At 39.8% G+C, this 23,932-nt stretch overlaps 1 protein-coding gene across 8 annotated transcripts in view; it reads left to right on the top strand.

Moving 5' to 3' along the window:
• The window catches only part of CSNK1G1 (casein kinase 1 gamma 1), a 199,031-nt gene that overhangs the window by 127,588 nt on the left and 47,511 nt on the right, over positions 1 to 23,932 (top strand). Inside the window, exon 1 of one of the 8 annotated variants that reach the window (XM_061180210.1) lies at positions 20,875 to 20,959. The exons of the other annotated variants lie outside the window; for them this stretch is intronic. The gene's annotated coding sequence lies outside the window, so the exon portion shown is untranslated. Of the gene's footprint in view, positions 1 to 20,874; positions 20,960 to 23,932 lie in introns of those variants that run through there. 8 annotated transcript variants of the gene reach the window in all.

A 23,932-nucleotide genomic window follows, 5' to 3' on the forward strand; every position in this document is an offset into this window, starting at 1 on the left:
GGAGCTCTTCCTGATTGTCCCTTCTTTTCCTTGTTTGATTTCTAACTTCTTCCCTTCTATACCGTCGTGTTCTCTAGTGAACAGTCACACTTCAAGCTTTCTTTGCTGATTGTAACTTTGCCATCAAGAATTTCAAGGCCTGATTATTTACTATGAAGGTTATCTCTAAGATAATCAGGGAAGAAAGAGGAGGGCCTTGAGAGTCTTGAAACTGAGGATTTTGGTCTTCCTAAAAGCTACCATTTTTTTCCTTTTTCATTTATTGTAGAAACCAAATTATGAAATATTAAAGGATATTTTGAAAGGAGATGGTGGTCCATGTTCTTATCACCCTAACTCAGCCACATTTTATTTGAATATTTCTTTTTCATATGCAGACATATTTCATAGTTAATCTCAGTTCACATGCAATTGCATGTCTTCATTCACTGAACATTGTAACATTTGTCTTGATGCTGCATTAGTTACATGTTTCTAATCATTGTATAATATCCTGTCAGCTTTGTAGACCATAATTTAGGCATGCATTTTGTGCTGTCAGACTTCTGGCTTGTTTTTATTTGGAGAAAGCATTTCTCCTATTGATTTCTGATACCTGAGTGTATAACTCAAAACTTTTCTTTCATATGTTCTGCCATTTACTCCCCATATGATACGATGGTGATTTTCAAATGTTTAAAGATCTATTAAATGATAGATTAAGTTTATTCCAAAGGATTCCAGAGCAAAAATTATAGAAAGAAATTTCAGTAAGATAAGTTTGACTTTGTATAACAATTAAAACAGTGTGAAAGTAATCTAAATGTCATCAATATGGATCTGGGTAAATAAATGGTGATATATTTATACCACGGAATTAACTATTAAAAAGAAAGTAGAGCCCTGTGTACTAACATGGAAAGATGCCCCAATATATTTTTTAAGTAAAAAGTTTTGCAAAACAGTATAGCATGATTATATTTCTGTAATACAAGAAAAACATATATAATACAGATATGTCCGCATGAGCACAGAAAATATCTGAATGGATATATTAAAAAGTTAATGATTATCTTTGAAGAGAATGATTAGAAATGGGAAGCAGTCTTTAGGTTTGCACTTTAATCCTTTCATGTTGGTTGTATTTTTTGCCCTGATCATGTATTATTATTGTATTGTTGTTGTTATTATAATAGCTAATTTTTTAAAAGACTGCAGCAGTGGATTTATGGTTTCTCTCTTACCTCTTCCATCACCAAGCAACCTGTTTCTGTCCCCATTTATCTGGAGCCATGTGTTAACAGTTTCAGGCATAAGGTCAACAAATGATGATAAAGTGGTGCAATACTGTGTTTCCTTTCTTTCCAAACACCTTCTTGTAGGAAGAAAAAAACCAAATTGTGAACTGGAATAAGCTGTCTTATGCAATAGGATTTCCTGTCTCTTAGCAGGAGGGCAGTTTTCAGGCAGAAGTTAAACAATTATGCATTCTGGATGTTATAAGGGAGATTTGTGCACTGGGTAGAAAGTTAGAATACGTGACTTTTTAAGACCTATTTGAACACTGAGATTGTATTAAAAACTTTAAAGACCATGTTAACATGCAAAAAACATCCTGGTGCAGATATTTATACTTGGGGCCTTACTCAGTTTCAGAAGACATAAACTTATTTTTCTAAGTTAATTACGTCATAAATATAACCCTGGCAAAGTGGACACCCAGTAGTCAGTGAATCCAAATGGGAACATTATCTACTATTTTCACATACTTGGATGTGTGTGGGTGGGGTAGATTTTTATTTGCAAATTATGGTTCAGTTATTGAGCCTGATATTGCTGGAGAATTTCCAAATTTATTACAAAGAAAAACAGTATTTTTAAAATGTGAACTCTGCAACTATATGTAATGACTATGAAAAATTATTATATTATTCTTTTCCTCACTGTTGGAACATCAAAGTTTTAGGTTTTCTCCAGTGACTAAACCAAATACATTATTCAGTTTTGTCTTATTTTTGCTTCATTTTCTCTTATATCGTTGTTTTGATTTTTCACAGTACAAAGGGCTTTGGCACTGAGCACAATTATACTTTTCTTTTCAGATGTAACTTTGTATAGGTTGTTCTGAGTACACAAGATTAGAAATAAGGGACTTAAAGATTGACTCTGGGTTCCCTGGGGCTGGCTTGCCCTCCTGGTAGCTTCAGTATTTGTTTGGTACAATGGGCCAGCTTCACAAGAAAGAACAGTATTTAATCATGGTAATTAAAGACTGTAAGCCTTGCATTCAGCAGATGAAAGCACCCAGTGAGTTATAACCATCTTTCTTATTTTCTTATCATTTTCTTCAGTGATCAGTGTTGGGTTAATTGTATTATAGTCACCATGGGTAAGTCTCAAACTTATTTTCCTGTTATGGGAATGTTTTTAGGTTTCCCTATGCTCTGAGTGTCCTTTTACTTAGGAGAGTATATACATTGTCAGTTTTTAAATTTCCCAGCCAACAAATCTTTTATCCAGCACACCTCCCACTTTTGCCTATGTCCTAACACACAGGAACAGGACATGTGGATGACCGGTTTGGGGCAGAGATAGGCAAAACCAGTGGCCTCAACAGAGAGGAGGCCTAAACATAAGAGAGGGACAGTAGGAGCATGAAGGTTCATAGCTGGATAGGGACTGGTCACATAATAGGGGTCAGTATATGTTTGGTAATTAAGTAAAAGATGAATAAACCAGAACCAAGCATGCAGCTGAAGTGGCAGGAGAGAGAGGGAGGAAGGGAGAGGGAATGAGTCAGCAAGAGCAGGAGCAAATCAGAGAAGATGGGGGGAGGGGTGAGTAGGCAAATGACAAGAAAATAGGATTCTAGAGACAGAAGTGAGAGTGCAAGTGATAAAGTCTGGTGGAGGCCTCTGACTTAGCCAGAAGGAGCAATAAAGTTGCCTTCTGTTACTGTTCTCCGAGTTAGCTGTTTCTTAGGAACAGTGGTTTTGAACAATAGCTTTGACATTTTTAGTAAAAGTAGTAGGGTAGGTTATGGTAAATTCCCATCACTTCACTTGGCATTTGGAAAGGCCTAATTTATAATATAAACAGATAGTACAATGACCTCTTTGCTTCTGGAGCCTTCTTAATTGTATTGAGAGATCCTAAAGGTAGTAGAGGAACTCATCGTGCTCTGGTTAAACATTTAATTCCACTTCCACCCAGCAACCTGTCTGGGAAAAATTCTCAGGGGCTCTGGGAATAAATATATCATAGACAATCTAAGCCTGAGCTGCCATGTCCTGGCTTTCCAGCAGCTATTCTAATCTGCTAATGCTATTCTGCTTTGGCTTTCTTGTAAAGGAGATGGTAATCCTCAAATTAAAGACAGCAAAAGGGAATTCCCTGGCGGTCCAGTGGTTAGGACTCCGCACTTCCACTACAGGAGGTACGGGTTCTATCCCTGGTCAGGGAACTCCCGCAAGCCTCGCGGCGAGGCCAATAAATAAATAAATAAAATCTTAAAAATTAAAAGGACAATAATATACTTACTGAAATTTCACAGTGTAACAAAGCCCAGGCAAAATCTCATTGGAAAGAGAAAGCAAGTGAACTTAAGTGCCCACTAGGTACTTTATATGGTTATTTCATTTTTCCCATTTTGAGCACAGGGAAGTTTAGTAACTTACTTTACCCAGGGTCACACAATAGGAAAACCTGAGCTAGGAATGTGTTTGTCCCATGTTTTCGTACAGATTTTTGTCTTGTGTGTATACCGAGCAGAGGCCAGATGCCTGGCACCTTCTACCCATTATCCCTTGCCTAATTGTAACAGAATAGTGGAAGATAGTTGTAAAAGTGTTAATTGATGCAAAGCCCCAGTGAAACAGTAGGATTTCCTGTTTCATACGGTGCCCCCAAATTTCATTCCTTTGTTACCTCCAAAATCTTTTATGGCCTTGGGTGATCTAGGTTTTGAAACATTTCTTTCCAAAGTAAATTAATCATTTGGGTTGAATACTTGTGCCATGTGTGCAACTGAGGAGCTCAGAGCTACCCCACCCAAGCCATTTTCACCCACTGAAACCTTTATGCTATGAATAAAGAAAGTATTCATATTCCGTAATACCTATATGGGAAAAGAATCTGAAAAAGAAAGAATATATGTATACGTATAACTGAATCACTCTGCTGTACACCTGAAACTAACACAACATTGTAAATCAACTATATACCAATAAAATTTTTAAAAGAAGTATTCATACTCTGCAATTTTGAAGTTTCTGGGAAGGAATGGTTTTATATGTCATCAAAAAAGATAGGAGGTACAGGTTGGTACCAGAAAAAGAGCTTTGAATCTAGGCAACTGTTAAATTAACAGGAACATGGTTCTACTTCAACAGAGAAATAAAGCATAAATCTGAAGAAAATCACGAGAAAGTGTGAGATTGGCAAAACCGTCCTATAGTGTTGTGGACTTCCTTAGGAGTACATTATAAATAGGCTGGGCAAACACAGGAAGCAGTACGCAGGAAAATAAAAAATAAGAACATCTGAAGAGATTCTGGAAAGATGGGGATTTTACTGAAAATAGAAGTGAATCATACAACAAGAGTAGTTACGAACAAGTAACATGGGTCAGCTAAGATGTTCAATAGTTAGGAGTGCTTTAAGGAATTGAGAAGAAACGTTTTCGTCTCCAGTTGGGCAGAAAGTTTTCGTAACAAGAGAAGAAAGGATGAAATAGTGAACTTGGTAAAAGAAAGTGAAATCTGGATTCTTTCTTGCCATATATAAGTTTTTCAGAAGTCTCTCTGCCAGAGATATTACAGAGAGAGGAGACATATACCACTAAATTCAGGGAAAACCAATCTTAATTAGTTTAAATGGGCAGTCTTGAAATTATATTTTGAGAACTGGAGATTTAGACACTTGCCATCTCTAATTATAGGCAGTGTGCATAAGTGGAGACAGCCAAGAATGGGAGCAAGGAGAAAAGTTTAGCCCGTTTTCCCACTGTTTTTCTGTGACTTACTGTTAACCTTGTGCCCCTGCTATGCCTCAGTTTCCTTATTCATGTAACGGGAAACTTCCTCTTTCTTATTGAGTTTGCAGACCTTCTAGGGATGAATGAGGTAATGTCTGTAAAGGCCTTGAATCCTTAAGGAAAAAGTGCTATATGAACACAGGCAGTATTGTTTTACATTGAAACCAAAGATCTAAGTTTCCTGTAGAAATGGAAATATCCTATTTACATTTCTTATAGCTTTGAAAAATATCAGAATGAAGAGATAACAGTTTCATTTTTGAAGAATTTTTGATGGATTCTCAAACAATAGTGACTTAATATTTCCCAGTCCTTTCTCTGACTTAATAGAGCAGAATTCTGCTGTGGTGAACCCATCACATCTGTGATCTTGAGGGAGATGTCTGTTTCTTTCAGAGGAGCTGAATGTGGTCGTGTTGAAATACAGTTATGAGCCTGCTTGGTGAGAATGACCACTTTTGCTTCTACAACTCCACAGCCTTTCGTGCCAGTTTGGAGGGGACACTTGGCCACAGCCATCTTGTACTACCTGGAAAAGAACCCCAGAAAAAAAAAATCCAATTGCCATACCTATTTTTGTTTTGTAAAATAGAATTGAAACCACTATGTAAGGACCAGGCCAAAGGATTCATTAACATTTGGTCCTTATCATAACTGGATTCATCTCTGAATTCTCAAAGGAAGTGGTCTTACTAGTGATGAGCTACTGAAACATCACAAGTAAGGTTTATTACAGTGGTCTGTGGGAATGTTAGTGAATGTCATTGCCCCCCAAAATGAAAGATACAAATGGTTGGGCTGCCTCCTGCCTCCAGTGTAGAAGGTGAGATTTCTTAGGAAGCCAGACAGTGTAAAGGAACAGATAGTAAATATTTTAGGCTTGGTGGGCCACTTGTCTCTGTTGTAACTATTCAACTCGTGTTATCTATGTTCAGCTCTTGTTGTCCTTGTAGCACAAACATAGCCATAAACAATTTGTAAACAAATGAGCTATATTCCAATGAAGGTTTATTCATGGACACTGAAATTTGAATTTTATGTAATTTTCACTTATGAAGTATTCTTCTTTAAATTTTTTTCAAATATTTAAAAATGTAGAAACCATTCTTAGTTCTCTAATCATGCAAAAGTAGGTGGGCCAGATTTGACCTAAAGACTATATAGTTTGCTGATCTCTGCTCTAACATGGCAGTGACCAAAACTCCTTATTCTTTTTTATCACTTAGCTCAGTTTGCATAACATAAGAATTACCTCGAGACTTCCCTGGTGATCCAGGGGTTAAGACTCCATGCTTCCAATGCAAGGGACGTGGTTCAATCCCTGGTGGGGGAACTATCCCGCATGCCGAGTGGTGCAGCCAAAAAAAAAAAAGAATTACCGCAAGGAATACTTCCTTATTCCTTATATATATTCCACCCTTTTCTAAAAAATAAATTTATTTATTTATTTATGGCTGCATTGGGTCTTTGTTGCTGCGCACGGGCTTTCTCTAGCTGTGGTGAGCGGGGGCTACTCTCGTTGCAGTGCAGGGCTTCTCTAGTTGTGAAGCACGGGCTCTAGGCGCGCGGGCTCAGTAGTTGTGGCTCGTGGGCTCTAGAGCGCAGGCTCAGTAGTTGTGGCGCATGGGCTTAGTTGCTCTGCAGCATGTGGGATCTTCCCGAACCAGGACTCGAACCCATGCCCCTGCATTGGCAGGCGGATTCTTAACCACTGAGCCACCAGGAAAGTCCACATTCTACCCTTGAGGCGCTGTAATGAGAGAACTTACAGAGAGAGAGCCATATCCCTCATTCTGTGGACTTTTCACAGTGTTATGCTGCTGGATTGTGAGCTTTTTTTTTCCATTTATTTTATTGAAGTATAGTTGATTTACAATGTGTGTTAATTTCTGCTGTACAGCAAAGTGATTCAGTTATACATTCTTTTTCATATTCTTTTCTATTATGGTTTATTACAGGATATCGAATATAGTTCCTTGTGCTATACAGTAGGACCTTGTTGTTTATTCTATATATTATAGTTTACATCTGCTAATCCCAAACTCCCAATCCATCCCTCCCTTACCCTCCTCCCCCTAGGCAACAACAAGTATGTTCTCTATGTCTGTGAGTCTATTTCTGTTCATAGATAAATTAATTTGTGTCATATTTTAGCTTCCACATATAATTGATATCATATGGTGTTTGTCTTTCTCTTTTCTGACTTACTTCACATAGTATGATCATCTCTAGGTTCATTCATGTTGCCACAAATGGCATTATTTCATTCTTTTTTATGGTAGAGTAGTATTCCATTGTATATATGCACCACATCTTCTTTATCCATTCATCTGTTGATGGACATTTAGGTTGTTTCCATGTCTTGGCTATTGTAAATAGTGCTGCAGTGAACATTAGGGTGCATATATCTTTTCGAATTATAGATTTCTACAGATATATGCCCAGGAGTGGGATTGCTGGGCCATATGGCAACTCTATTTTTAGTTTTTTTGAGGAACCTCCATACTGTCTTCCATAGTGGCTGCACCAGTTTACATTCCCACCAACAATGTAGGAGGGTTCCCTGGGTTGTGAGCTTTTTAAGGGTGAGAAGCATCTTTTATTCATTATAGTATTATTTGCATATCACTTAATCCAAAGAAGAGACTCAACAAATGTCAAATTGATGAAATCTCAGTATATAAACTCTTCCAGCAGGATTTCACTGGCAGTGAGATCACCAAGTTAAGTGGCAGCTTCTTTCTTTTATGTGTACACTCTCCTCTTCAAGATCTCAGCGTCTTCTTTATTTGCTTATGCTAGCAATTCTTGATTAACTGTATTAAGGAAGCAGAATAGAGATACTAATGAATAATTCAAGATATTAGAACGAAGTCCTCCAAATTTTTTCTACAGGGATTTGGTGTACAGTCAGAGACATGTATATTCACTATTACCTACAAACTTAGAGCATCCAAGAACTGCCTGGCAAAAGTTCTGGAATTTAAGCCCTTTGAAGGTAGGAATTATGTGTGGTTCTCATGAATATAATGGCTGTAGTAGTGCACATCTTCATACATAAATGGCCCATCAGCAGGTAGAAAATTATTTGGACACAATCACATTGAAACGGTTGTCATAATTTGTCAACTTTTTGCTTGGCTCCACTCTCAACAGTTATAGTTCAGAAAAGATAGGACTCTAGATCTCTTACTATGCTACCTAACAAAGAGAGTAACTTTTTAAAAAAAAATATTTATTTATTTATTTGGCTGTGCTGGGTCTTAGTTGCGGCATGTGGAATCTTCATTGCAGCATGCGTGTGGGATCTAGTTCCCTGACCAGGATAGAACCCAGGCCCCCTGCATTGGGAGCACGGAGTCTTAACCACTGGACCACCAGGGAAGTCCCAAAAGAGAGTAACTTTAAAGAAGAAATTTACAACTGTGTGCAGCTTGCCCAAAGGAAAATTTTTTTTTCACTTAAAAAATTATTTTGTTAAGTTATGGAGAAAACTAATATTATTGAAGGTTTAGAAAAATATATAATAGAAAGATTTAATCTCTCTACTCACAACTACTATTCTCATGTGTACTTCCTTAGTCTTTTTTTTTTTTTTTAATTTATTTTTGGCTGTGTTGGGTCTTCATTGCTGTGCGCGAGCTTTCTCTAGTTGTGGCGAGCGGGGGCTACTCTTTGTTGCAGTGCACGGGCTTCTCATTGTGGTGGCTTCACTTGTTGCAGAGCATGGGCTCTAGGTATGTGGGCTTCAGTAGTCATGGCACGTGGGCTTAGTAGTTGTGGCTCGCGGGCTCAAGAGCGCTGGCTCAGTAGTTGTGGCACACGGGCTTAGTTGCTCTGCGGCATATGGGATCTTCCGGGACCAGGGCTCGAACCCATGTCCCCTGAATTGGCAGGAGGATTCTTAACCACTGCACCACCAGGGAAGTCCCCCTTAGTCTTTTTATGTATATATTTTCATTAAAAAATTTTCTGATTTAAATATTAGATGGGGGTCTGTTTATCAAATGGGAAGGTGTAAGTTTCACACAGTGCTGAGGTTCTTTTAGCTTTATTATCCAATATGGATTTGAGAGATGAGATGCTAAAGGGATAGAATGAGTTAAATGTCAAGTTGAATATTATGATTGGAAAACAGTTGAAATATTGAAGATATTGAAAACATTTCTAGACAGATAATAAAAAATGTTAGAGAATAAGTTGCTGGGGCCCATCTATGTTTGTCATGTCTCCTGTATTGAGGCACCATCAACTATAGGAGCTTCGTAGCCTAATTTGAGTATAGAGGCTTTGTTCAAAATCCTAAGATAATTCTCAGAACACCATATTTCAGTTCAGTTAGCTGCTGGGATAACCTAATAATCAATCAATAACTAGACCACCACCAGCTGTCACAGATCATACCTCACACCTATATACTAGTTTATAGGTATCTTATTTAAAATTCTAGGATTTCAGGACTTCCCTGGGGCTCAGTGGTTAAGAATCCACCTGCCATTACTGAGCCTGCGCGTGTGGAGCCTGTGTTCCGCAACAAGACAGGCCGCGATAGTGAGAGGCCCGCGCACCGTGATGAAGAGTGGCCCCCGCTTGCCACAACTAGAGAAGCCCTCGCACAGAAACGAAGACCCAACACAGCCAAAAATAAATAAATAAACAAATGTGGGGTTTAAAAAAAAAAAAGAATCCACCTGCCAGTGCAGGGGACACAGGTTCAATCCCTGGTCCGGGAAGATCCCACATGCCGTGGAGCAACTAAGCCCGTGCTCCACATCTACTGAGCCTGCACTCTAGAGCCCACAAGCCACAACTACTGAGCCTGCGAGCCACAACTGCTAAATACCACGAGCCTAGAGCCCGTGCTCCACAACAAGAGAAGCCACCGCAATGAAAAGGCCCCACACCGCAATGAAGAGTAGCCCCCGCTCACTGCAACTAGAGAAAGCCCGCACGCAGCAACGAAGATCCAACGCAGCCAAAAAATAAATAAACAAATAAAATGCTAGGATTTCAAGGGTGACAGTTTTTCTAAGGAAACCAACTGTTAAACACAGTGTAGTCACATTTGAGGTCAGGAGCTAAAGTTAGCACACAGGTGAAAATCACACATAATCAGAGTCAGCCTTGAAAAATCTCTCAAATTGCCCATGGCGTATAGAGTGTAGTCTAACTGGATTTGTATATATGATCATACTCAGTAAATATGCATGGTATGGATGTTTAGTGTATACAGTACTGCAGAATTTATGTAATAAGGTATGCATGTTCAAAATATGGTAGTTTTTTTATTTCTTAAACTTTTTTTTGGCCAAGCATATATCATTAAATTTAAGTAAGTGGATTTGATGCTTACGCCATTCCATGTCTCACTCTTCCTTCTTTTTGCTAATTTTTATGAAAGACTTGACCTAGTACTATGTTAGCTGTTTGCCTCTCTGTTTTCTATCTGTAAGCTCCCTAAGGAGAGAGTCTGTGTCTTACTTATCTTTTTTTTTTCTTCTCTCCCTAAAGCATCTAGTGTAGTGTCTTGCACATAGTGTTTAGGAAGTGATGATTAAAGAAGAGGAAGAGGGACAGTTATGTGTGTGTATTGGTAAACACCATTTGATTACAAATAACAGAATCTATTCCAGTTAGCTATGATTCTAAAGGAGAATTTACTGAAAAATCATAGGGACATATCATGGAACCAAGGAAGGAAATATACAGGTCTCACTAGGGATTGGAACAAAGCACTTAGAAAGCCTCTAGGAACCAAAACAACTGCCCTTTGTCCCTGGCTTTCTGTCTAACTCTTCTGGACTCTGACAGTGTATTTGACCCTCCTTCTGCTTAGGGTCATAAAATTTTATGCCTTGGCTTCTGTTAGCCCTCTTCATTTGCTATGTGTTACCAGCCTTCTCTGCTTCTCCTTAACATTTGGTGGAAAAAAGCCTTTTATGCAGCCCTTCTCCATTTAAGCACCAGCAGAGATTGACTGGAGTCCTGTATCTCAGTTGCAAGCTCCAGGACTTCCCTGGTGGTCCAGTGGTTAAGACTCCACGCTTCCAATGCAGAGGGCACAGATTTGATCCGTGGTCGGGGAACTAAGATCCCGCATGCCGCACGTCGTGGCCAAAAAAAATGCAAGTTCCTAGGAAAGAGACCGGCTGACTTAGCTTGGAACAGCCTTCCAGTTCTGGTCCCAATGCCGTGATAAGGGTGCTCAGGATCACATGGACTCCACCACTCAGCATAGAGCACGTTCTCTAAGAATGTGGCTTAAGAACTGGGGGAAGACAATTGACAGTGTGACAAGAAAATGGTGGACTCACAGACCATACTTTTCTTTCTCTTCATGTAACCGTTGCTAGAAAGCAAAACATTTTGCCTTAAGACAGTTCAGCATCTTGAGATTCTCAAAGTGGGGAGTAGAGCCTGAAAACAACCACCGTGTGATGTCCTGGCAAAGGGCAGTGAGTACTCCCAGAAAAAGAACTCCCTCTTTCATTGCTGATTGTGCCTGTGTTTATTGTACTTATCATACGCTTGTTGGAAAAGAATAATCTTAAGAGAAAAATCTGCTTTGGGCCTGTGTTAAGAGAGACAGAGCTTCTCATACTTAGAAGGGTCTGGAATGATGAATTTAAAGCCATTTCTGCCAAACTTTCACCCTTTGAAGGACCTGCTCCTTTCAGCATGAGTGGCATATTTGAAATAAATAAACATCAGGGCAACAGCAGAAGCCTCATATTAAAAACAAACAAAAAGGGCTTCCCTGGTGGCGCAGTGGTTGAGAATCTGCCTGCCAATGCAGGGGACACGGGTTCGAGCCCTGGTCTGGGAAGATCCCACATGCCGCGGAGCAACTGGGCCCGTGAGCCACAACTACTGAGCCTGCGCGTCTGGAGCCTGTGCTCCGCAACGAGAGGCCGCGATAGTGAGAGGCCCGCGCACCGCGATGAAGAGTGGCCCCCACTTGCCACAACTAGAGAAAGCCCTCGCACAGAAACGAAGACCCAACACAGCCAAAAATAAAAAATAAATAAAAAAAATAAATAAGTTAAAGAAAAAAAAAAAAAGATTTCTTTAAAAAAAAACAAACAAACAAACAAACAAAAAAGTTAAAGTCCTGTCCACTGGGTAAAGGATGAGGAGTATATTTGGATATACGTTGCAGAAGGAGCAGCACCAGGGTCACTGTTGTTCCTCTCAGGGAGAAGAACCTAAATATGAAAGTGTGCTTGAGTTGGTGTGTCAGTAGCAAGAGCCTGTGATGGGTATATGAAAACCATCTCCATCTTGAAACAGACTCACAGACATAGAGAATAGACTTGTGGCTGCCAAGGGGGAGGGGGTGTGGGGGAGGGATGGATTGGGAGTTTGGGATTAGAAGATGCAAACTAGTTTATATAGGATGGATAAACACAAGGTCGTACTGTATAGCACAGGGAACTATATTCAATATCCTATGATAAACCATAACAGAAAATATGTATATGTATAACTGAATCACTTTGCTGTACAGCCAAAATTAATACAACATTGTAAATCAACTATACTTTAATCTTAAAAAAATCTCTGGGGGACTTCTCTGGTGGCGCAGTGGTTAAGAATCTGCCTGCCAATGCAGGGGACACGGGTTCGAGCCCTCCTCCGGGAAGATCCCACATGCTGCGGAGCAACTAAGCCCGTGCGCCACAACTACTGAAGCCCACACGCCTAGAGCCCGTGCTCCGCAACAAGAGAAGCCACCGCAATGAGAAGCCCGTGCACTGCAACGAAGAGTAGCCCCCGCTCGCCACAACTAGAGAAAACTCGTGCACAGCAGCGAAGACCCAATGCAGCCAAATAAATTTAAAAAAACAAAAAACAAAAAAACTCTGTCTTACAGTATATGGAGCAAACTTCAGACAAGGGAAAGTGTGTTGTGCTTTTCATCTTTTCCTCTTAAAGAGTGTGTGTGCATGTGTGTACATTTCCAAATCTACCTACCTTGTCTAGAAAACATTTTAAAAGGACATTTAAATGCTTCTATTGATGTTACAGCGTAAATCCAATCTGTAGCAAAAATTTTGTGAAGCAAAAATAGAAAGGATTGTTTCATTTACTGGGCTTGGAAAGGCATAATTGTCATACTCCGTACTAGTTTGCTGGTCTTTGATGGAGCTAATTTAGTCGTGATTGCACTATGAATTCCTTTCCGTTCTTCCAAGGACAAAACGTCATGACTTTTAACCTTTATTAGCTAACTACAGTAGTTAGCCATAAATAGGAACAGATATTTCTGAAGCCCAACACTCAGTACACTTCTGGACTAGGATAAATTCTATGGTTGTGTGTCCTTTGTGTTATTTTCCATAGTTTCGAGCATTGGGACATTTCTCATGTTACGGCTAACAATGTACTCTACAGTATCGTGAAATATAAGCATAAAAGTTCATATGTAATGCTGTGAGAGACTTGCTTATCTGTTAGAGCCAAACCCTTGTGGCCCTTCTCTGCTCCTTAAAACTCTCAAATAGCTCTAAGTCACATGAGGCATAGACAGTAATTACCTTTAATTATATACATAAAATTTATTCCTCTCTCCTGCAAAAAAAAAAAAAAAAAAAAAAGCACCACTTCTATTTTAGATACTTGGCTGGTGAAGACTTGTTGGGCCAGTAATTCCTTTAATTGCAAATAGGGAGTTGTGAGTTTCTTATAGAAATTGTGTGGCCTGCATGCACCTCACAGTTACACAAAGTACTGACGCCTTTTCAGTGCATTGTTTTGCAAAGTACAGAACTGCTAGAGATATTTGCTCAGTGTGAAGGCAGAATTTGTTATTTGGATTTTGACTTCTTTTAAGGATCTTCATGAAAAATGGAAGGCAGAGTTCCAAAAATAGACCCAAGTAACTTATATGTATGTGGCCTGGGCTGGGGTGGTGATTAGTTCCAGAAAACTATTATAGTGCTTATGCAGGCAAAGATTTAGAAAAGGTCAAGCACCAAAGCCTGTCAGAGGAAGCTTGCTTATAAGTTTGCACAGACCCTAAAGTTTCTGATGTCATTTTCTCCCTTTAGTTCTTGATCATACTTTACTTTTCTATCTTTACTCACATCTCTCTTACTATGTACCTGCATGTTTCTCTTCCTTCTATGTCTTCAAAGCCATTCTTCAGACATTAAGAATAGCTTAGTGGCTGCCCTTAGAGAATGCCTTTTGAAGGAGGGCAGAGGCAGAAGTCTCAGTGACCATCATAGGACTGACCACAGCCCTCAGTCACTCCCCCTCCTTAACTCATAGTTTGTCAAGGTTAATCATTAAGAGAGAAGGTAGCATTTAGCATCCCCAAAGCTATGGAGTACTATGGAATGAAAGAGATGAGTCGTTGAAGTGAATTATTCCTATGCGTTATGAGAAGGTGAAAGCCTGTATCTATTGTCTTGTATTAAAACTCAGTGAATTCCTTTCCAGTGTCTCTCAGTGTCATTGTGAGAGAGAATATTTTCCTTAAGTTCCGGTAACAGACTACATGAAGATAGATAACGCCTCACATCTGTTATCAAAATGATAATCCAGTTGCTAGCTAAGCCCTTTTGTATTTGTAGAATATAATGTATCTATATGCATACTTAAGACAAAAACCAACAAAAAGATCAAGTTTTAACATTTGTGACCAATATTTTCATCTTTCAACGACTTCTAAGTAAGTGCTTTATATTCCACCCACTTAAAAGAAGAGTTTGTCAGCTCTGTACACCTCTGCACTCTTTTGTGCTTTCAACAGTCTGACACACTTTTAACTTTTCTCTCCATTTTCCTCTTTCTTTATGCTTCATATTGCTTTAATTCATCTTTTCTTACCAACCTGTAGAGTCTCTTACTAATAATTACTTTAGTCATAGCGCAAGGAGATGAAGTTTTCACTAGCAAGAACTCAGCATCAGCTGTGTCCATAGCACTACGGTGAGTAATTTGAGGGCCACAGAGTTATAAATAACATGGTCACTGCCCATTGGAAGGAAAATGTAATGTTTATTGAGCTTTCATAATGTTTTTTGTAAGACATTGTTGTACTACTCTCAAGGAGCTCACTAAGGTATGTAAGTAACTATAACGCACACAGAATGTGTGGAATGTTATTTTTTTAAGTTACCTATAAAATTATATGGAAGTTCTGAAGGGAAAAATGGTTTCTAATTATGGGAAACAGGGAAGGCTTTTTAAAGAGCGTGGTAGCTATGGGGCTGAACTTTCAAAAAGAGGTATAATTTACTCGAACATGTTCAAATAGAAGGGTAAAGAAAGCTTTCCAAGAATAAAATAAGCTAAGGCCCAGAGGCAGGTATGTGTCTGTTCATACATTTATTAAAGAGGCATTCACTGAGCATCCCACTTGGGTTAAGTACTGGTCTAAGCTAAAGCCCTGGGGATACAGTGGTGAATAAGAGTAGGCATTGCCCCTAACTTACATTCTATATTTATTTACTTTTTATTTTCGACTGTGTTGGGTCTTCGTTGCTGCGCGCAGGCTTTCTCTAGTCGTGGCGAGCGGGGGCTACTCTTTGTTGCGGTGCGCGGGCTTCTCGTTGCGGTGGCTTCTCTTGTTGCGGAGCACAGACTCTAGGCACATGGGCTTCAGTAGTTGTGGCATGCGGTCTCAGTAGTTGTGGTTCACGGGCTCTAGAGCTCAGGCTCAGTAGTTGTGGCGCACGGGCTCAGTTGCTCTGCAGCATGTGGGATCTTCCCGGACCAGGGCTCAAACCCGTGTCCCCTGCATTGGCAGGCAGATTCTTAACCACTGTGCCACCAGGGAAGCCCCCACTAACTTACATTCTAAAAGGGAGACAACCTGTGATTGGCTCCAGGTAAGCAGAATCAGCAGTTCTAGAGAGTTTCAGAGGAAGGAGAGGGTTGTGGGCTGGAGAAAGCTTCTTGGTCGGGATCATACAGATTGCTAAGTACAGAACCTCTTGTCTGCTCCATTATTGTATGTAAGTCAGCCTCACTTATATCTTTCACAACTCCTTGCAGAGCTGAACCACTAGCCGCCTATGACTACTGAGCACGTGAAATGTGGCTAATCCGAATGTGCTCTAAGTATAAAATACACACTGGGGGCTTCCCTGGTGGTGCAGTGGTTAAGAATCCGCCTGCCAACGCAGGGGCACGGGTTCGAGCCCTGGTCCAGGAAGATCCCACATGCTGCGGAGCAACTAAGCCCGTGCTCCACAACTACTGAGCCTGTGCTCTAGAGCCCGCGAGCCACAACTGCTGAAGCCTGCGTGCATAGAGCCTGTGAAGCCACCACAATGAGAAGCCCGCGCACCGCAACAAAGAGTAGCCCTCGCTCACCGCACCTAGAGAAAGACCGCGTACAGCAACAAAGACCCAATGCAGCCAAAAATAAATAAAATAAAAATAAATTTAAAATACACACTGAATTTCAAAGATTTAGTATCCCCAAAAGGGATGTAAAATATCTCAATAATTTCTTTTAAATTCTTATTGAAGTATAGTTGCTTTACAATGTTGTGCTAATTTCTGCTGTACAGCAAAGTGAATCAGTTATACATATACACATATCCACTCTTTTTTAGATATCCTTCCCATTTAGGTCACCACAGAGCATTGAGTAGAGTTCCCTGTGCTATACAGTAGTTTTTCATTAGTTATCTATTACATATGTAGTAGTGTATATATGTCAATCCCAGTCTCCCAATTCATCCCCCCTTTCCTCTTTGGTAACCATAAGTTTGTTTTCTACATCTGTGACTCTATTTCTGCTTTGCAATCTCAATAATTTTTAAATTGATTACATGTTGAGGTGATGATATTTTAGATATGAGTTAAATAAAATCTGTTATTAAACTTAATTTTACCTGTTTCTTTTTACTTTTAAAATGTGACTTCTAGAAAATTTTAGATTAAATCCATGGTTCTCATTCATGGCTTGCATTATATTTCTATTAGCGCTGTTATAAGGCAATGCTAGGGTCCTAGTGTATACTTAGTTCAGTTATTAAAGATGTACTAAGGCAATATGGGTGTATAATACTCAGATAAAATCCTTATTTTTCCTTTTCTTCATTCTTTTGATCTTCTTTTTATTTACTCAGATATCTCTGCCTTTTCAACTTTGTTAATGGCCTTTGCCATAATTTTTAGAGACATCTGCTTAACTAGTAGGTGGTTCAGAATTTAAAGAAACTCCAGGTGAGAGTAAAATAGTCTTAGTTTTTCTAATTTCGGAGAGCTGTTACCCTGCTTTTGCCACTGTGCTTTGAGCTACCTGTATGCTTGCTGGTCCCTCAGCCTGCAAGATTATTCCCTCTCCCCACACTCCAACCTAATCGGCTCTTAACCATCCTTCAAGACTCAGCCTATAACCCTCGCTCTCTGCGAAGCCGTCCCCAATCCCTTCAGTCAAGGTTATATGCTTCTCTTTATTGTTGCCTTGGCACTCTATTCTCACTTGTGATGTTTGATGAATGGACAAACTGACTACCAGACATTCTAAACTTAAATGAATTTGAAACTGGAAGCAGGGACATTGCAGCACTTATTCCTTAGATTAAGTGAAAATCAGCAAGATAAGTAAGTTCACTTTGCCTCCTTGGAAGTCTTCATGCCTCCTCAGTGACCAAAATTATAAGATCATCTCAAATGTTCCACCAGGTCACATCTGTTCTGACTGGAGAGGTGTTTGGGTGAAGGCTCAAATGAGGAAAGAATGGCAGGCTGTAGCATCTGTTCCATTGACCAGTTCTGTGGCAAGCCAGTTAACCTCTACTTTCCCATTCAGAAAATGAGGGTGACACTTGGTACTTTACTCTTCCATGGCTATTTTGACGCTTAAGGAAGGGTATTAAGTATTAAGAGAGTTCAATAATAGGGGACACTCTGCTTCTGTGCTATGATTAGACTGTATGCTTTAGTGGGTTTGTTTTTTCAATCAGGAGACTTCTGGGAAAAATTTGTTAAATGGGTCCAAAGTTAATGAAAACATATGCTTATCTGCTTTTTATACTTTCTGTATTAATCTAAACATATGCCAAGTTGCCCTCTGAATTCCTAATGATATGTTTAATTTATTAGGTTTAATTTAAAGATTGGTAGTTGTATTAGAAAAATACTACTAATGCACTCCTGGTAGAGTCTTACCTGTGCTTTTTGTAAGGAAAAAATTACTCTTTCTTTATTACTTGAGTTCATAACCTATCAACATCATCAATATCTTGTGATTGTCCCTTAGGTTCATACACAGACTACGCTTTACTGAATCTTTATTAAATTGGTTAATCTCCTATGAAAGTAATGTGACCCAGTAGTCCTCGCTGCCACTCTAGATGTCCGTGGACTTCAGGGTGCAGATAAGTATATGTGGTATAGTAAAAGAGCCTAGGGGACTTCCCTGGCGGTCCAGTGGTTAAGACTCTGTGCTTCCAACGGAGGGGGCGCAGGGTTCAATCCCTAGTGGGGGAACTAAGATCCCACATGCTGCACAGCACGGGCAAAAAAAAAAAGAGCCTGAAACTTGGAGGCGGAAGTGGGGTTTTAGGTCTTGGCTATACCACTCAGTGTATGACCTGAGCAAATCACTTCAAATGAATTTCCTTATCCATAAAATGAGAATAGTAATCCCTGTATGTACTTATTAGGATTAAATGGGAAGGCCTATATAAAAACACTTCATAAACTGTAAAGCAGTTTATGGCCAATAGACTTTTGTGATGCAAGTATGCTTTGAGTGGAAATTTCTTATTGTAGTGTTGAACAAATAATGGGGGAGGAAGGATTCTCCTGACTTTGAAATATCAATGATAATTTTGACAAAAAGCTAGGAGACTCCTCCAAACGTGCTGTGGCTACATGTAAGAGAGGAGATAACCTAGTGCTGGGGCTTTGGGAAGAATGAGTCAAGGCAGCTTCTGAAAACATTTTTAAATACTCTATGGGCCTGGATACTTAAGTAATAGGACGGTAGTACTAAATGTGAAAAGAGGCCCAGCACTGGAAACAGACCAGGGACCAAAGAGGATTTAGAACTGGCAATGTGGCAACATATACTAAAATGTTAAATGTGCATGACCCTTGACTCAGCATTTCCTCTTCAAGGAATCTACCCTCAAGATACATTTGTATTCATGCCCCAAAATGTAGGCACAAGGATATTTTTGCAGTGTTGTATGCATATCTGTCTAGACACGTTCCATTTTCAAATGATAGCGTTCAAGCTCACTTAATTGAGGGAGTGGTGGGGCGGGAGAGAATTTCTTGGCTCACAGGACTGAGAAGTCCAGGATTCTCACCTCAGGCCAGCCAGATCCAGGACCAGCATTGTCCTTGGTCCTCAGGTTTGTGGTATACTTGTCTGTCTGCTTCTCTCAGCTCTGCTTTCTCTGTGTTGGTTTCATTCTCAGATAAGTAGTCTACCCATTCTCATGTGGTTGTCTCTGGTAGCTTCAGGCTAAGCTCCTTCCAGTTTAGTGATCGAGGGGGTCTAAAATTGCTCCTCCTTCTCTATAGTTTCAAAAAGGCCCAGAGTTGACTCTCATTGTACCGACATAGTTCAAGCTCCTATCCTTGACCCAGTTCCCCAGGGCAGGAGGATAGAATCCTCTAATTAATCTGGCTTGAGTCATATCCTTGGGGTGGCAGTGGGAAATGGCTTGGCCCCACTTTAACCACATGTAGTAACAATGAAGGAATGGTGCTTTCCTGCTGGAAGAGTAAGATGTTATCAGAAGAAGGAAGAAAAGGATGCGTGTCAGGTGAAAGCAATAGCTGTTCACTATAATGTCTATTTCTAATAACAAATATACGGATACAACCTAAATGTCCATCAGTACAGGAAAACTTAAATGTGATACATCATAGGGGGAGATATGATGTAACTTTTAAAGTGAATGATGTGCATACATGTGTTGACAAGGAAAAATGTCCATTATATCATATTAAATTACAAATGAAGTTGCAGAAAAGTATTTTTAATTATGTGTATGTGTATCATCTATTACGGATATGAATACTTTTTATTCATATGTTTCTGTACTGTTTTTGGTTTGCTATTGTATTTATTTAAAATTAGTATATATCACATTTATAATTTAAAAAACTAATGTCCCAGGTGGCCCCCATTCCAGATAAGGAACTGGAATTGACAAATCAAGAACTATAGAGATGGACTTCCCTGGTGGCACAGTGGTTAAGAATCTGCCTGCCAATGCAGGGGACATGGGTTCGAGCCCTGGTCCAGGAAGATCCCACATGCCACGGAGCAACGAAGCCCGTGCACCACAACTACTGAGCCTGTGCTCTAGAGCCCGTGAGCCACAACTGCTGACCCCGTGCACCACAACTACTGAAGCCTGCGGCACCTAGAGCCCATGCTCCGCAACAAGAGAAGCTACCGCCATGAGAATCCTGCACACCGCAACGAAGAGTAGCCCCTGCTCGCTGCAACTAGAGAAAACCCGTGCACAGCAATGAAGACCCAACGCAGCCAAAAATAAAATAAAATAAATAAATAATAAATTAATTAATTAAAAACATAAAAACTATAGAGAGATGGACAGATGATGCAAAAACTGTAAAATAGTATTCAGGTAACTGCTATAAAAATATCAGGACTTCCCTGGTGGCGCAGTGGTTAAGAATCCACCTGCCAATTCAGAGGACACAGGTTCGAGCTCTGGTCCGGGAAGATCCCACATGCCGCGGAGCAGTTAAGCCCGAATGCCACAACTACTGAGCCTGCTCTCTAGAGCCCGCGAGCCACAACTACCAGCCCATGTGCCACAACTACTGAAGCTGTTGGACCTAGAGCCCGTGCTCTGCAACAAGAGAAGCCACCGCTATAAGAAGCCCGCGCACCGCAATGAAGAGCAGCCCATGCTCGCCGCAGCTAGAGAAAGCCCGTGGGCAGCAACGAAGACCCATCGCAGCCAAAAATAAATATTGGGAACCAAGGAGGTGGGTAGGACAGATTAACCAGATTAATCTGCCTGTGTAGTAGGGTGGCGGATTTATATCCTGGAAGGATAATGTTAACCAAAAAGGCATGTGGTTTGGAAGAAGTGGGGTAGGGAGCACAGAGAATAACTTTGGCAACCACATGAATGAAAGGGAAGAAGAACGAAGGCGGAGAATGTTGGCAGCTTAGTATAGCGAAGTGAGCAGTGAATCTGGAGTTAAGAGGTCTGGTTGTGTTACTTGGGCACCCTGTCAGCTAGGAAAGGTCACACTGTCTCTCAGGGTCTCTATCTCATATGTAAAATGGAGTCATTAGTATTTTCCCTTTTTTGTTCATAGGATGACTGTGAGATTGAAGTGAGATGGAAAAGGGCTATGTATGTAAAGAAAAGACCATATAATTCCAAGTTAGGACCAAAATAAAGAATGTGTCTAAAAATGGAGTGGGAGAAGAAAAGGATAAGAAGATGTCATCAGACTTCCTTTGCACATTAGACAACTTAGATGGCTAATTTCATTGGTCATTTAGTCTATTTGGATGGGCAGGTGCTTTATTGAGAGATAGGAAGACGTTTACATTTGTTTGTGTGTATGTTTTTCAGTGCTGTTCACTAAAATGAATAATGCTACATAGTTCACCTGCATGTGGGAACAGCAAAGACATAACTGCACATACCATATACAACCATTATGGAAGAAAATACACAGGAGAAAGTCCATGTAGAAATACTACAACTCTGAATTACTTGGAATCTTCATATTGGTGGCTTGCCCAACAGAACTTCTTAAATATCATTCGCATGAAATCCAAATAAGAACTACTCAGAAATATCAATTATGTTAGCATTCCCACACATTTAAAATCTGATTAATTCGTTTTGCTCTGTGTATTTTAGCATTTTGAGGTTTAAATATTGTGTGTTCCAAATAGAAAACTCAAGTCAATTTCACTGAATTGTATTTATTTATTTACTTAGTACTTATTCTGCCCTTATCTACCATGTGCTTAGACTGGTGCTAGGCAGCGATATACAAACATAATTAACACATAGTAGTCACTGCCTTCAAACAACCTTCTCTTAGTTCATAGGGAAAGCAGATACATGGACAAAGAAAGTGTAATGGGAGTGGGGCAGGATTGTCAGGAAGAGGTTCACTGTACTTTGAATAATCTCATTTTTTTTTCTTCTTATTCCTTCTAAATGCCTGCTAAAACTTTCTTTTTAGTTGTTATTGTTCAGGTGTGTGTTAAGAAGAATTGATCATCTCTCAGCTTTTGAAGCTCAGTAGATAGTCTGTCTATATAACTTTTTTTTTTTTTTTCTTGGCTGTGTTGGGTCTTCGTTGCTGTGTGCAGGCTTTCTCTAGTTGTGGTGAGCGGGGGCTACTCTTCGTTCCGGTGTGCAGGCTTCTCATTGTCGTGGCTTCTCTTGTTGCGGAGCACGGGCTCTAGGCGCGCAGGCTTCAGTAGTTGTGGCACGTGGGCTCAGTAGTTGTGGCTCGCGGGCTCTAGAGCTCAGGCTCAGTAGTTGTGGCGCATGGGCTTAGTTGCTCCGTGGCATGTGGGATCTTCCCGGGCCAGGGCTCGAACCCGTGTCCCCTGCATTGGCAGGCGGATTCTTAACCACTGCACCACCAGGGAAACCCTGTCTATATAACTTAATCACAGGGACAAAGTGGTAAAATTTCAGAGATTGGGGGTTTTTTTTTATCCCGTAAATTTACCAGTTCTGAGCTGAGTTAGTCTTTTGGGGAAGAGAAAGGATCCCCTACCCTTCAATCCCACCCCCAATACACAACACACTTTTAAAACATTTTTTATCTTTGATGCTATCTGCTGCAGAAGAAATCTATCCTATCTTGGACTTTCTTTCCTGACTCCTTTGGATAAACAAAACTTTGAACCTGCTTTGAGGCTTAAGGCCTTTGTAATTATGTGTGTATGTAATAGAGAAACTGTAAAAGCTCAATTTCTCTGGCTCAGAAATGTGAGATTATTCCTCTGCTCTGCCTTTCCTCACCTTCTCTTCTCCCACCATACAAATTTGAGCTCATTTTAGGAGCATATGTCTGGTGATATTCCAGTTCCCAAGAGGCCAGTGAACAAGACAGTTGTAAAACATTTTTCATTATAGGTAAGGCAAAGTAATCCTGATTCTTTAATTTTGGGTCTAGCTGTTTCTGTTATTAAATCAGCAGTTTAAGTAGATTCATATGTTGAACTGGTTCATATTGTAAAAAGGCATTTTTTTCAGAGTCAGAGAAATCAGAGGGATTCTGTTCTTTTTTTAAAAGAGAAACAAACACATGTATTGTCGCATATTTTTGTGATAATGCATTGTTTTTATAGAGTTATTTTCTGAGTTTTAAAGCCTATGTTTCATTTCCCCCTTTCGCTTCTTCCTGTGGAATATTATCATGTTAGTCTGCCTATTCTTTCTGCTTTCTTGTTAAGTGGACTTATTTAATATTATTATTATTACCCCTGGTGATAATTCCCTGTGTGTCAGTAATTCCCTGACCTCTCATAAACACTAAGGAACATTCAGTAGCTGTGCTAAAAGCCGCTACCATTGATGGGACCAAGGACAGCTTAACTTTGGAGAAAAACTATCCTCTTTTCTTTAAAAATTAAAAAACAAACTGTATAAATAAAAGAAGGGAATTGCCGAGGCCATTATGTCCTTAAAGGTTTTTTCCAGCCCTGACTTTAGAAGACAGTCATCATCAGCATATACTTATTTTTTCATAGAAATATTTATATGGTGTTATTTTTTTACATCCAGGTATTAATGTAGGTATGGGACTTATTTGAATTTGCTTCACATCTAGGTAATTTAGTTTTTCAAAAAGAATGAAAGGCTAATTATTAGGCAATAATGTGATCAAATTACCAAAAGCTTCAAGGTGGTTCTATTTCATTTCTCAGCCTGATGTGTATTTAAAAATGTCTCTACTTAGAGTAGTTTCTGT

The sequence above is a fragment of the Eubalaena glacialis genome, chromosome 2 (assembly GCF_028564815.1).
Source record: "Eubalaena glacialis isolate mEubGla1 chromosome 2, mEubGla1.1.hap2.+ XY, whole genome shotgun sequence".
Lineage (NCBI taxonomy): Eukaryota > Metazoa > Chordata > Mammalia > Artiodactyla > Balaenidae > Eubalaena > Eubalaena glacialis.